Here is a 14,807-nt window from a genome sequence, read left to right on the forward strand (position 1 = left end):
TTACCCTGGGAATCAGACCATTCTCTTGAAGTAAGTAGACTGAACAGGCCCTGGCAGAATGAGAGCTTTGATATTTTATAGAACAAAGGGTATTATCAGCATCCGCCTTTCCTACCAGGCCTGCAGCCACTACACATCCAGGTCTGCCAGTGCTTGTCCAGTGCCTTCTGTGAGTGTTTACTGAAGTATGGGTTTCAGGAGGTGCATTTATTGTTGATTTAAGGAAATAAAACAACTTCTATTGGTATTTACCTGTGTTTTTATTTACGAACACAGGGACATGTCTTCTCTGTAACGTGCTCTTCCCCTGTCAGTGGTAGTCTCCAGTTTCAGCTCCTTGATGCTCTCAAAACATCCTTCAAAAATTGCACAGGAGTTCCGTTGTGAGCAAAAATCTTTATCAAAATTAAAGGACAATAAGTTAATTAATATTGATGAATAATGAATCATAGGATGTTGCCCTTTGATAAACCAGCTATAAACATTAATACAAGTGACCATTTAATGTAAACAGAAGTACGATGTTCTAATTTATTTTCTGTTTCCCTCTGTTTGCTAATTCATCAATGTATTAAATTGCGTAGCTGAAAAAAGGCTTTGCAAATAACAATTTCATTTGTTACACACTTATAAATATTTTATATTAATAGTTTAGGAATTGAAGAGGGGAGGTCTGGAATGATGCAACCACCTGTGCAACATGATTTTCCCAACTTGCCTTATCATCCCATTGCTCAAGACTGGGATCACAGGGTTCATAATAATCTGACCTGTGTGTGCAGGACAGGGATGAAACAGCTGAGAGGAGCCTCCTGCCTGCCATGTGTCCTACCATCTATGTGAGGAACCAGTGTGCTGAAGCCATGTGTCCTACCATCTATGTGAGGAACCAGTGTGCTGAAGGAAGAAGACAAATATCTCAGGTCCCCATGTAAGGTAGCAGATGGGTTGAGACATAACAGATTTAAGGACTGTATGCATCAGAATCTGTTTGTTCTGCTGAATTGCATGCCACGCAAGGTACAGAAATTTTATGCTTGGTGCATATGTCAGATTCTTGCTAGTATTGCTTTGCTTTCTCACTGCTTATTAAGAAATTGTTCACACTTGTGATGAGCATCACATAACGATGAGTCATACAACAGCTTTTTTATGCTACTTCTTTCCAGCATTCACAAAGCTGTTTAGGGTTGCTTTAGGAAAGGGAAGTGAGTCCGAGTAGCTGCTTAGCTCCTGTCTCTTCCACTTTTTCTACTTAATTTTCTCATGACTTAAGTTTTCCGATGTTGTGCATAGAATCGTTATGATGCAACTCATGATCAGTAACTCATTAACATATTACTGAAGTGATTCATTATGGGTTATAATTTTTTTACGATAGGAGGGTGGTTTCTAGCTGAGTAGCTTCAGTGCAGTTAGACTGCAAGCAACTACCTCTGTTTCTCTGCTCATGGAGTTCATTGGAGTGGAGAAGCTGCCTAATGAGAGCTCGTTAAGGATCCTGTGGGTTTGTGGAGCATAAACAAGCAGGTTGTATCATGACCAACTTCCACAAATAATGTTTCCCTATTCATTCAATAAAAATGAATTAATAAGCTTTCTGTACTCCTAAACTCTTTATTCTGTTCATTGTTTCCTTAGGATAGCCTGCTTTTTCCTTTTTTTTTAAAAAAAAGAGACCTAATTTTCCCTCATAATTTCTGTTCAATTAACCACTCCATTCATATGACTCAATTGATCTTAATAAAGCTATATCATTAATGCATGTGATCTAGCGAGTTTTAAAGCAATAGACTGTTTACTTACTTTATCCTACATGCACTTGTTTCTTTAATTTTTTTCCTTACAAGTTATCTGATGGCAACATTCTTATTTTGTATTATAAATACATGGGTATTTGTCTTCATGGGCTTGAGCTTGGTTTGTTTAGCACATCCTAATAAACACCCTGATTACCATGAGGCTCTGATTATAACCAATACTCAGTACATTATCTTCAACCTTCTGAAGTACGAATTTCCTTAAATTTCACAATGCTATTCAGAAAAAAAGTAAATGTTACTTTCGTGTTTTGTCTGGTTAGCAGTCATTGTCTCTGCTCTGCGGCTAGTATAGTTTGCCTCAGAGGATTTATATAGTGGTTAAAAGAATTCTTGAGAAGACAAATTCTTTACTGTGAGGGTGATGAGGCCCTGGCACAGGTTGCCCAGAGAAGCTGTGGCTGCCCCATCCCTGGAAGTGTTCAAGGCTAGTTGGAAGGAGCTCTGGGCAACCTGGTCTAGCAGAAGGAGTCCCTGTACCTGCCCATGGAAGTGGATTGGAATGAGATAATCTTTAAGATCCCTTCCAACCCAAACCATTCTCTGATTCTGTGATAAATCTATTTAATCATGAGAGCCTAAAACTGCCTTAACATCTTTTGTAAAAACATACATAGTCCTCATGTTGAGATTCTCTGTGAAAGCTGACAGGTGCTTGCATCAGGAACACATTTTGTGCTGAGATGCACCATGTGTTTGTCATGACTGCTATAAAAATAACATTGTTATTTTTCTAGAAGTAATTGGTAAAGATTTAATATCCCCAGTTTTGTTTTTATAACACTTAGAAATCTACTTAAAAAGTGACAATGGAGTTTTCTGGAAGAAGCTTGAAAGCAAAAGAAAAACAGCCCTGAAACTTCTCTTGTTCTTATTTTGCTGTGATGCTTTTTCAGCACTGTGAGAGATGATAAAGGGAAGTATGGTCTTGGACTGTTGTCACATAAGGAGGAGCTGAAAAAAGCTGCATAAAGAAGCATGACCACCAGGTCAAGAGAGGTAATTCTCCCTCTCTACTGCACCCTGTAAGCCCCTGTTTACAGTATTGCAGTTCTGAGGTCCCCAGCACAAGAGAGACATGGACCTGTTTGGAGCAGCTCCAGAGGAGGGCCATGAAGAGGATCAGGGGGCTCGAACACCTCTCCTAGTAAGAAAGGCTGACAGGGTTGGGGTTGTTCAGCCTGGAGAAGGGAAGGCTCTGTGGAGACCTTATAGCACCTTCCAGTACCTAAAGGGGGCTTATAAAAATGATAGAGAGATACTTTTTACCAGGCCCCAGCGTAAGGGTTTCAAACTGAAAGAGGGTTGCTTCAGATCAGATGGAAGGAATGGATTTTTTACAATGAAGGTGGTAAGAAACTGGAACAGTTTTCCAGAGATGCTGTGGATGCCCCATCATTGAAAGTGTTCAAGGACAGTTTGGATGGGGCTTTGAGAAACTGGATACAGTGGAAGGTGTCTCTGCCCACAGCAGGGGTTTGGAACCAAATGATCTTTAAGGTCCCTTCCAATCAAAACCATTCTATGATTATATGAAGAGTGTAAATGAATGAATTTCACAGTGCCTACAAAAGAAAGGAATGACTCAGTCATTTATATAATGCACTGGTATATGAAATTAAGAAAAATGTGACTGTTGACTTTTGTTCTTATGTACTTTTTAATTCTCACTAGGAAAAGCCTTTGAAAAATTCGATGCTGGCTAACACCTGCAAAATTTACTTTTCTGCTTAACAATTTGTTTTAATGCATTGAAGCCTGCCTTTACAAGTTTGTAGCTGCTGCTTGAGCCTTATACATAACTTTCTATTTACTGTCAGTGCTCCATGGAAGTTCAAAGCTGCTGCTTTGTAGCATAGCCTCAGGGGTTTGGGTTTTCAGGCTGGGTATGCCATACATTTTCCATGAAAAGTAATGGAAGATTAGTGTGTCTTGTCTAGAAAACCTTAACCAGGACATTTATTTCATAGACTTAACTTGGTAAAGCAGTCTAGGCATGTAATCACTTGAGATGTCTCACAGACGAGAGATAAGTGCTGTTACACAGAGATGTGTTGCTAATATTGATGGGCAAATACTAATCGCTTCGTGATTCCTGGTGATGTATCCCTACATGTGCACCCAGAGTGCAGGAAGCAGGGAATAATGAATTTTAAAAGATACTTTTGATAATGTCTTTGCTGTTCTATTGAATTATTAAGGGTTACCTTGGCTTGAGTGCTCTGGGTATCTATCGTGCAGCCTGCAGGAAGCACTCCAAGTGTGCCCGAGTGAAACACCCCCAGGTAACCACCCCTGTCCCAAAGCCCCCCAGTTACCTCCAGGCAGCCACTCTTGGATTCTTGCCCAGGTGCTGGCTCACAGGCCATTTAAAGCCTCGTATCCCACCAGGACAGGTGTCAGAAAGGACACCGGGAAAGCCTCGCCTGAGGCCACCCCTGTGGAGAGCATGGTTCCCCCTCCAGCATGGCACTGCTCTGGGGTCCAAGGGCCCATAGCTCATCCAAGTAGGACAGCCCCCTCTGCCAGTGCCACACTGTGAGGTGGAGGGGAGAGCCAGGGAGAAGCCAAGCTGCCACATCTCTTATCTGCTGAGTCTGGATGGCAGGGAGGAGCCAGTTAGGACAGGCAAGAATGCCCTGGAAAGGGATGTTCACAAATGGTGACAGTGCAGCTACCCAACAGCCCAAACTCTTGCCTGAATCAGAGTCCCTGAACCTCCTTAAAGGTGCACAGTTCATGTGAAAGAGGATGAGTTGTGCTACACAAGCCCTTGTGCCTGCCCCGGGCAGAGGGTTGCTATTTATTTCCCCCAGAAAGAGTCAACCTGGTTTTTTTGTTTGTTTGTTTGTTTTGTTCTGTGGTTTGGGGAGTTGTTTAGCCAGTATTGGGAACACAAACTGAGGCACAAGCTGCATCTGTTATCTCCTGATCCTTGAGCTGATCTGTACTCATAAAATCAGGGCATTTACTATTTTTACTTCTGCATCTGAGTACACCGTGCTGATTCCAACAAGGAGGCCCCTCTTGGCACACTGCTGTCCAGGAGATGCTGAATGTTTCCCAGTGAAGAATAAATTTGGTGAAATGCCTGGGTTTTGTTATTTCAAATGAGCAGTTCCTTATGGCCAAATCAAAATAGTTTGCTCAGGGTGGGTAAGAGGAGGGAGGTGTAGAAATGAAAAACTGAGGAACTAAATTCACAGACCTGAGGGGAATGTTAGTGTTGCCTTTCCCTCCAGTGCCTCAAGTTTCCTTCTGAATGCTCTAACCCTGTGCTTCTGGGTAAGACAGAGTCAGTGGTACCAACACTGGCTGTCTAGGGATTCCAACAGAGTCAACTGGCATGTTTTGAATGAAATTAAATGTACTGTGGAAGATTTTCATTCCTATAAAGGAAATATTTGAAGGTATCTGAATTACACGTACATGCACCTTTTTGCTTCTCTCACTGTCCAACTGAAAATAAACCTAGTTTTTGCACCACTCTGTTAAGGGATCAAACAGAAGAAAGAGTTGTTGCTAGAAAGGCTCTACATTCTTGAACAATTTTTAGTATATGTTTTGCAATACCTGACTCATGGTCAGGTCTCTCATGCTAATGTTTATGAAATGCCTATTTTATGTCTAAAAAGGATAGAAGAGAGAGGTAAGGTTCTTTGACTATGACTTCATTAGGGCTTCTATAAATATTGGACTTGTAGTAAATCTTGTTGGAAATGATTGCCCTTTTGTATACAAGAGAAAGGAGGAAGATGAAAACAGGAAAAAGCCAAAAAAAAAAAATTCTAGTGCAAGTGCAAAGCTGTTGAGATCAGGATGAAAGCACCAAGAAGGAATTTTTATGCTGTATTTTGTGGAACTTTATGGTAGAACTTTCAGAGAATACCATCCCTCTCTTGCTAATTCAGTTCTGTCGAAAAGGAAACAGGATCTAGTCTGTTCTTTGCAGAATAGATAGAAGTGTCAGCCAGGAGTTGCACCTGTAAGGATGGACACAGGCTGTGTACACCGAGCACCACAGAGGTGAGAAGATGCTTGCTGCTGTTTTAGAAACATGAAGATTGGGAGAAGACTTCAGTGTTAGTCCTTCTCTCTCCCATGAAGAAAAGTGTGTGTCCCATTTTCAAACTGCAGTTATAAAAACCTAAACTACTAAATTGTGTTAAAACTGAATAACTTTAGAATGTTATTGACATTCAAACGAAAGCCTAAGCCGAATGTGGGGGTGAAAATTCTGCCATTCCCTTTAAATGCTTGTTTTCACTTAAATAAATGGTTATGATCGTTGTAGGTGCTGCCTGTCCCCAGGTATTGTGCCTTAATATCTCTTGAACCTAAACCTGAAGGTCTAGAGGGTAGGAGGCCTCTAGGTTATAAGTTTATTTCTAAATATGCACACACAGACATGCTCAGACTGAACTGGCTGGAAGTACTGTTTCTCCATGTGAAACACCGAGGGAGAAAAGATTGCTCTTCGTATGGATTTCTTTTCTCCTTTGGGATCATTCTAACACACAGTGTTCTGTTTGGGTGGAAAAATCTATCTGCCCTTCATTCCAGTCAGTTTTAATTCCCCCATCACCTAGGAAAGTGGTGGATAGGGAGGGCCTGGTGAGGAATGGGAGCAGAGGGCAAGGAAAACATTGATTTTGTCCAATACTACAATTGTTTCCCTAACCCTGTGCATGGGTGTGGATGGTTGGTTTGTAGGCACACCAGAGGGAAGATAAGTCAATAACAACTGTTCTCACAAGTTTGAAATTAAACACTTATCAAACACTTATAGAAAGCAGGTTTTGTCTTTAATTTTTTCCACTAACCAGAATTCAGTGGAAATTTTCATGAGACTTTTTTTTTTTGGCTTACAACAAAAGTTGGGGGTTTTAAATTTATTTATAGTGCTAGACATGACTTTAAAAATTATCCAGTTGTTTTGACTGAGAAAAGATTTTTATGTGCCTTCAGGGTAACAGTCAAGAAATGATAAATTCTTGTAAAGATACAGATTTTTACTGCTGTTACTTTGTTGTCAGATAATTTCATGACTGGTCCTTCTACAGGATAGAAAAATTATAGCCTTGGAATAGGCTATAATTATAGCCTTTAATATCTGTCAAATGCCTATTAAAATGTTTTCATTAATGAAGTAATCTCTCTTGTATCAGGTAAACAATATTTTCTAATTCTGATAAACTTAATTAAATATGTTCATTACCTGAAAGTCTGAGGGGCTGATGATGAGAAAAATATTATTTGATGAGCTGTCCTTTGAGTCAATCAATATTATTCCATTGGCAAAAAACCCACCCTCCAATATTATTTATTGAAGTTTAACTACTGCTCTTACTTCTGAGGAGAAATGGCTGAAGAATGGGGAGGAGGATGTTCTAAGACTGCCTTAGCCAAGAAAATTAATCTTGGAGAAAAGAGGTCTGTGGTTCCTGTTTTCAGGAAAAAGTACTTTCAATGTATGGTAAAGGTTAATAGTACACGTACTTGGAATAATACTCCAAGCTCAATTCATTCAATATTCCAGCTCAATTCATTTAGTTCACAACAACTGTAGCATTTTCATTTTTTTCTGTTTATCCCAGCTGAAGATCAAGTGTCTTGACTTTGCTAAATGGATACGAATGTTTGTGTGCACAACAGCGATGCTTTAGATTTTCTTTTGAGAACAGAAGTTATAACTCATATCAGCATCAGGGTGAAAAGCACCCAGCTCGGGCTTGTTGATTAAAAAAAAAAATCACTGGGTTCCAAGGTAAAAGATGAATCCTTGAGGCATATGGTTACACACAGGAAAATAATGTCCTGATTATAATGTTAAGGAAAACAATGTTCCTTTGAGTTTCAAACATGCACTTAGTGAAAAAACAGACCCAAATTTACTTCCATTGGCTCCATTGCTCTTGGTGTTCTGGCTGTAACACTTTATATCCATTCTTCTAAATATTGCATCTCCCCTATTTAAAATCCAGCCTTAGGTTTGGATGCATACAGGTTGAAATTCACTTCCATTTATTATACAGAAAACAGCCGTGGTAATAGATCTGTTATAGAGTCTAAAGATAAACTGTATAAACAAGTGAGGAAGAGCATAGAAGATGAAGGGTTAAGTGATGATGTGAGCAGAAACTGAGCTCAAAATCAGAGCTGTTACAAACTGAGAAAACAACATAGCTCCAAGGTGTATTATGGTTTGAAAAGCTATTAATTCTTTACATAACATTACTATTAGTTACTTAGGTAGGTTGCATTAAAATAAAGCGGAGAGTTAACTGAACCATACATTTTATAGGTACACGTTTAATTAAATTGTATGTTTTATCTGTAGTAATAAAATATGAGACTCATCTGAGTTAACACAGAGTTTTACAGTTTGAAGGTCTGAATCATCTTCAGTGTCTCCTTTCAGGGCTGTTTGGTATATGAGCCATAACACCCACTGGGGGAAAGTGCTAATCTCTGTACCTTTCCGTTTGCAGCTAGAAAGCTGTCCTGCTCATCATGCTGATGCTGTACTGAGCAAGTAAATAAAACAGCTTCCTCTTCTGGAATAAAGTGAACCTACAAACTCAAAAGGAAATTCTCCGAATCATCAGAGACCACTTAGCTTTGCATGTGATTTAAATTTAAAAGCACCAACACAGGACAGTACTATGAAAATGTATTCAAGTCAGGCTGAAGGATGCACAACGGTTTCCTGTTGATGTTGGAAGACAGAGGAGGACACTTTTACACAAGTCAGCAGTACACTAGAAACCCTTATTTAGCCATCTGCACTGTTTTCGCAGTGGTTTGCTGTGGTTTGTTGACAGTGAATAGGCTTTTGTATTTCTCCCTACTACAACAGGCTTGATTTCAGGTATGACCTCAGAAAAGGCCTGATTCAGTATGTTCTGCTGCTTCAAGTTTGTTTACAGAGGGACTGAACTTGCTTGATGTGTACTTTTAGACTATGATTTTACAAACTGGATGCCCAGAAGTTTAGACAGAAAACTGATGGCCTGATCTGTCACTGATCCCTTATTACAGTGCAGTCACCTGAACCTTCCTGGTTTTGAAAACTAATAAGTCTTCAATCCAGTTCCCACTCAAACCAGTGCAGAACCCCCTCAAGGGGGTTGGCTAATGAGGTTGTCTACATTTGGCAAAGAGATTTTTTTAAGAAAATCTGGATTCATCTCTGCAAGCATTCCAGTGGCATCACTGTGTTTGAAAGGAAGAGGCTGGGAAGTTGTGTTTGTCCTGCACATTGGAGGACATCTGCCAGGCCATGGCTGCCATTCCCCTGGCTGCAGCTCAGAAGCAGAGGCTGGTCTCATCTCCAAGAAAGGTTTAAAAGCAGAGCATTTTTGGGTTGTTGATTTTATTATGTGGAGGCCAGAGCTGTGCCTGTCCAGGCTGCATGGCAGAGAGCTGGGATGCACCAAGACATCCCAGTGTTAGGAACAGGCTGGAACTGGCCTCATTTTTCTTGTGCATAAATGAATCAGCACTTAGGAGCAGATTCAGATCACTGTCAGTCTATCCTAGCAGATGACTCTCATGCATCTCCCCAGCTCTGACAACAGAAACTGTATGAAACTTTTAAGGTAGAATCAGACATGGTGGAAAGTCATTTACCTTTGTCTTAGCCAAACCTATGAGAATAAGGAATGATCTGGACAAAACAGATAAGAAAGATTTCTGCTGAAATTTGGCACAAAATTTATTTGCAGGACTTTATTGTCCATGAAAACTTGGAAAGATTTTCATGTCCAGTTCTGTTGAGGTCCAAGATGATTTATTGGGACAAGTCATCTGAAACTAATTCATCTAATTTTCTCTATGGTATTTGCTGTATTTTGGCTATTCTTTGATTGAGCTTGGAGAGAAGAAGAAAATAACCTTTCTTTTTGTTTGTGTCACTGTCTTACAATGAATTTTCCAGCTAAAATGGATTTGCAGCACTCGTGTAGCTGCAGTGTTCCCTAGATGCCAATGGACCCAACAAAAACTACTGCAGAAAGAAATCACTACCTCCTGGAGATCATCATTGATTAGTAATGGTATTGATTTGTGTTCATCAGAGGGCAGAACACATCTATCATCCAGATAAACAATCTGTTTGTTCTTTAAAACAGTGCTTGTAGGTGTAAACACTGCTTCAGAGATTTCTGAAGATTCTGTTTTGGAAAGGTTGGGCATATTTAGCTGAAACATAAGTCTTAAATCCCTGAAATACAAGTTTGTGTTGCCTAACAATGTCTGCTGCATAGGTATGTAAAAATGTACGACACTATAACCTTGATTATTATGTCGAGTGGAAATGTAGCTTTTGATAATGCTTTCTAAGGTTATTAGCCTTTTGAATTCTGTGGTAAACAAATCCAAAAACTGACTTTTAAACTACCTTTTATTAGCACCCACTACCTTGCATAATCCTTCCCAAGACAAATAGCATTATGCTGGTGAAAGGAAGTCATGAGTCATGTATGTTAAGGTTTGGTCCTTGACTATAATTAAGCAATGATAGTATTCTTTCATCTCTCTGTAATAGCACCCTGGGTTTGATGTTGAGACTTTGGGTGTTACAGTACTGTATGCTTGTAACGTTGCAGTGCATACATGTTTACTGGGCAAATCTGGGATTTACATGTTTCTCTGTTTAATTTGCGCCCCAGAAGAAGAGAGGAAGGAAAGATTATTTGAAGAAGAAATATTTTATTATCATGCCTGACCAGCCTCTCTGCTCTCTCTGGCAGGATGACTGGCTGTGTGATGAAAGGGAAAGCAGAGGGTGCTGAATACCTTGACTTCAGCAAGTCCTTTGACACCACTTCCTGCAGTACTCTGGCTGCCAAATTGGTGAGATCTGGATTGAACAAGGAGATAATAAGGTGGGTGTGGAAATTTGGCTGGACTACTGGGCTCAAAGGGTGGTGATCAACCGTACAAAATCCAACTGGCAGAGGATTCCTGGTGCCATGTCCCAGGGATCAATACTGTGGCCAGGACTGATAATGGCTTTATTTACAATGTGGACAATCCCACTGATTGTGGAGGGTGATTTTCATGCAGGGAGTCACAAAATAGGTAGGGTTGAAAACAAGCAGATGTACAACACTGTGAATAGGGTAGCTCTCCTTGTTTGTAAGGAGCACTTATTGCAGAATAGTGCATGACAGAGTGTAAATGTGGATTCAAAACACACTGACTTCATCTGTTCCATAGCAGGAAGGAAGTGGCGTAGGACTGGGCTGGAAAATTCTGTCCTAAGTTGGTAATGCTCCTGTCAGCTGAGTTACTACTCCTGGGACTGCCTCTTACATGTAAAACACATCAGTAAATATAATGGTATTTTCTCTTTATGCTGAAGAGGCAAGACCAGAGAAGGTGGATAGCCTTTATGTCAGTTCAGATGATTCATGTTTCTCTAGGACACGCCCCAAAACCTAGATCTGTGATTCTTTCTCAGGACAAAAGTGGTATAAACACTGCTGTGGAGGTCATTTATATGAGGAAAAAAATATTGCCCTGTGGTAGACAGTCAGTTTAGTATATGTCTAGAAAAGAAAAACTTTCCAAGAGAGAGGTGGCAGCCAGCTTGATTTAATGGTTTGAGGTTTGGAACTTTTTTATTGGTGTTTTTTGCGGACCTCTGTACCAAAATAGCTGTATTTTACCCTTGAAGCAATATATGATTTTGGAAAATAATATAAAAAATCCTTTGGCATTTTATCCATTGGCTAGTTATTTCTAGACACCTATTCCCACCTGCTGTTTCGTAAACTACAGATTTAAAGCACTTCAAGTAGTCCACAAGACATTGGTCTTCCTATTTTGCTGTTCTGTCTTCTGTTTTCACTGTGCCTGATGTACAAGATATGAGTCATCCCTGTCACTTGTACACTTCCTGACTACCTGCAGTTTGGGATGAGACTTGGTGTTTTTTTCCTCTCAGCTGACATTTTCTTTGGGAGTAAAGGGCAGGGAAATGTTTTGAAGTAAATTTAGTGTTGCCAAAATAGTGCAAGAGCTTCTCTCCTCAGTGAAATCTAAAAAGGCATAAATTTCATTCATTTCCTGCTGAGATTCTTTTATCCTGACCTGAAAGGAAAGCCTTAAGGATTAAGAGGTCATTTCACTTTACATACCATCTGTGTTTCTCCACCCCACCTTTTCCTTGTCTTTTTCCTTCCAATTTTTATTCCTGCTGTTACTATTTTTTTGTTTCTTACTCATTTCGTCCTCCTGCCTCCTTCACATACTTTTCCTACAGCTGCATTTCAGGCTCCACCTCAATTTCTCAATTTCCTTCTGATTTCAACCTTCTATTCACTTCTAATTATTTTCTACCTTGCTTGGGTACCAAAGATCTAAATTATATGCAAAGAGAAAGCAAACATCTCATCGTATTATAGAACTACATTGTCCTTGATGGCTCCTGGCAAAAACCCCACCAGTACTTCAGAGAATCATCACAGAATCATAGAATGGGTTGGGTTGGAAGGGACCTTAAAGCTCATTTCATTCTAATCCCCCTGCAGGGGGGCAGGGACACCTTCCACTAGACAAAGTTGCTCCAAGCCCAGCCCAACCAGGCCTTGAACACTTCCAGGAATGGGGCATCCACAACTTCTCTGGGCAATCTATGCCTGTGCCTCACCCCCCTCACAGTAAAGAATATCTTCTGAAGTAGGAACTTAGGCTCTTCTTTTTCAGTTGAAATATTTTTCCTCCTAGACATCATCTATATTTTTGGCTACATTTTTAAATGGAGGTGAGAAAAACCAAACAAATATAATCTACAATATTAAAAAATGTTACCAGTAACATACAAATGCAGAGGGTCAGAACCTTGACTTCTTCCATGTTTTGTTCTCATTTTCAATTACAGCTGCGCCTGAGATGAGACTGGGTCGCAAAAACCACAGAAAAGAACAGACACAATTCATCTTGAAACACTGCAAGGCTGCCATATTTGTAAATCCTTATGACAGACAGTAAAACATCAGTTTTATACTTGACACTTAGTCACCATTTTGTTTCATTTCCAAAGTCACAGCCCCCAGCAAAGATGATTGTCACTTGTGTGATATCAGAGACAGCACATAAAGCACACTTGGCATCCATCTAAAGAAAATTATATCATAAAAAGCTTTGGTTTGCCACATTTAATAATGTCCAAGTCTTCTACAAGCTAGTTAAATAATGCACAGTGCTATTTCAGAGCAACTCTTCTTTCTGTAAAAACTACTTGCATTGGTATTTTTTTCCCCTTTCCTATTTTAACATATATACCTTTTTTAAAGGAGCAAGATTGGGGGTCTTTTTTTTTCCTTAAGCCATGATTTATATTCTCAGGTTGGATTTGTGTTATTTGAGTCATTTCTTGTGGAAGCAGAAAATCAATAATCACCTTCAAAAAGAAAGCATGTCAGAACCTGACAGAGTAAAATGTATCCCTACCATGCATACACCTCCAATAGGTTCTACAACTCTACTGCTGGCTCTTGTAACCTCAAAAAGAAAAAAAAAAAAGAGAGAGAAAAAAGAAAGATTGAAATCCAGAGATCCTCACTCTGAATATTGGACTTCTGGTGTACTTTGAAGTCAGCAATTCATTAAGTGTCCCATTCTGGTACTGAGACAACCTAGTTGTTTCTAAACATTGTCTAGAAGCATTTATCATGCATTGACAGGAACAATGAAAGATGCCCATTTTTGGAATGTCCTGAAAGATTGGTTTCCACCTCAACACTCAACCACAGCAAAGTTTTATGGTACAGGTGGTGCTGCCTCAGATAAGGATTTGCCAAATAGGCAAAGATCTATGACCAGACTGGACAAAGGACCTTCCACCCACAACTTCCATTTGCCAGAATAGGAACTTAAAAGTTTTCAGTTGGACTTTTGAATTGATGCTGCACACTCTGCAGGATCATTCCACTCATGCTGTTGACCTGAATACATCCAATAACTTGATAAGCTATGCAACTGAAAACATTTTTATCAGGAGATAATTTCTTCTAAAAACTTTAAACATGTTATGTCTGTTTTATTAGCTCCAGGAGCTTAGGGGGAAATTTATTAAAACAGTTGTATTTTTACAAGCTCGGAAAGAGGAAGGGGTATTTAACTGCCTCTCCTCAGCACTCAGTCTTACTGAGCCCAGCAAAGCTCACTGTTTCATTGCTCAGGGATAGGTACCTACTAGTGAGCAGATGCTGTTCTTTTCAGCAGGTTTATTCAAGTGCATGGAGTTGTGCACGTCCTTAAATGCTTTCCTGAGTCAAACTCTGAGATTATATTTTTTTGGTTGACTTGGCCATCTCCTATTTGTCTGCACTTTTCCTCACCAAAATGATTGGGTTTGTTCTGCAGTGTCCCAGCAAGCAGTCAGAAATGTCTCCACAAATCTTTGGATGCCAAAAGTGGCAAAACAAAGGTACTCCGTAGCACTTTAGATTATAATTTTCACTTTTATTGACAAAAGCTCATTCTTTTCAGCAACTGCATTTGTCTGTTTTGATTTATTTTTATGTGCATAGACTTTAGCATCACAGCAAAAAGTTGTTTACAAAATTAAAACCAACTGACAGTAGGTGGGAATATCTAGAAAGCAGGAGCACTGTTCAAAGCACTGATTTCAAAAGATTCAGTTGTGAATGTTCATTCCTCTTGGCTTGTTTCTGTTGCTCTGTTCACTTCTGTTATTTAGCTCAGCACATCACTTGCTTCAGTGTGAACTCAGTCTGCCCTAAAGAAAAAAAATAGAATCATGCTAAATCATAATATCTCAGTAACAGTAAGAGATAATATCTTCAGTTTGTTTTGCCTGCAAAAATGTCTGGGCCAACAGGACTACCAAAGCTCATAAAACTCTTGCGTCACTACCAATTTATTGGCATGAATCTATCGTATCTTCCTTTGATGTTTGCTGGCTCATGCCAACATTAACTTCCCTTGATTTTAACCCTCTACGTGTGCTTGGGC

The 14,807-nt window shown here is 39.7% G+C and overlaps 1 long non-coding RNA gene across 1 annotated transcript in view; it reads left to right on the plus strand.

Annotated features, from left to right (window-relative positions):
- Positions 1–14,807, plus strand: part of LOC116783354 — a 38,763-nt gene that overhangs the window by 17,711 nt on the left and 6,245 nt on the right. The window contains exon 2 of the long non-coding RNA XR_004355648.1: positions 10,574–10,708. This is a non-coding gene — a long non-coding RNA (uncharacterized LOC116783354). The remainder of the gene's footprint in view (positions 1–10,573; positions 10,709–14,807) is intronic.

The sequence above is a fragment of the Chiroxiphia lanceolata genome, chromosome 2 (assembly GCF_009829145.1).
Source record: "Chiroxiphia lanceolata isolate bChiLan1 chromosome 2, bChiLan1.pri, whole genome shotgun sequence".
In the NCBI taxonomy this organism is placed as follows: domain Eukaryota; kingdom Metazoa; phylum Chordata; class Aves; order Passeriformes; family Pipridae; genus Chiroxiphia; species Chiroxiphia lanceolata.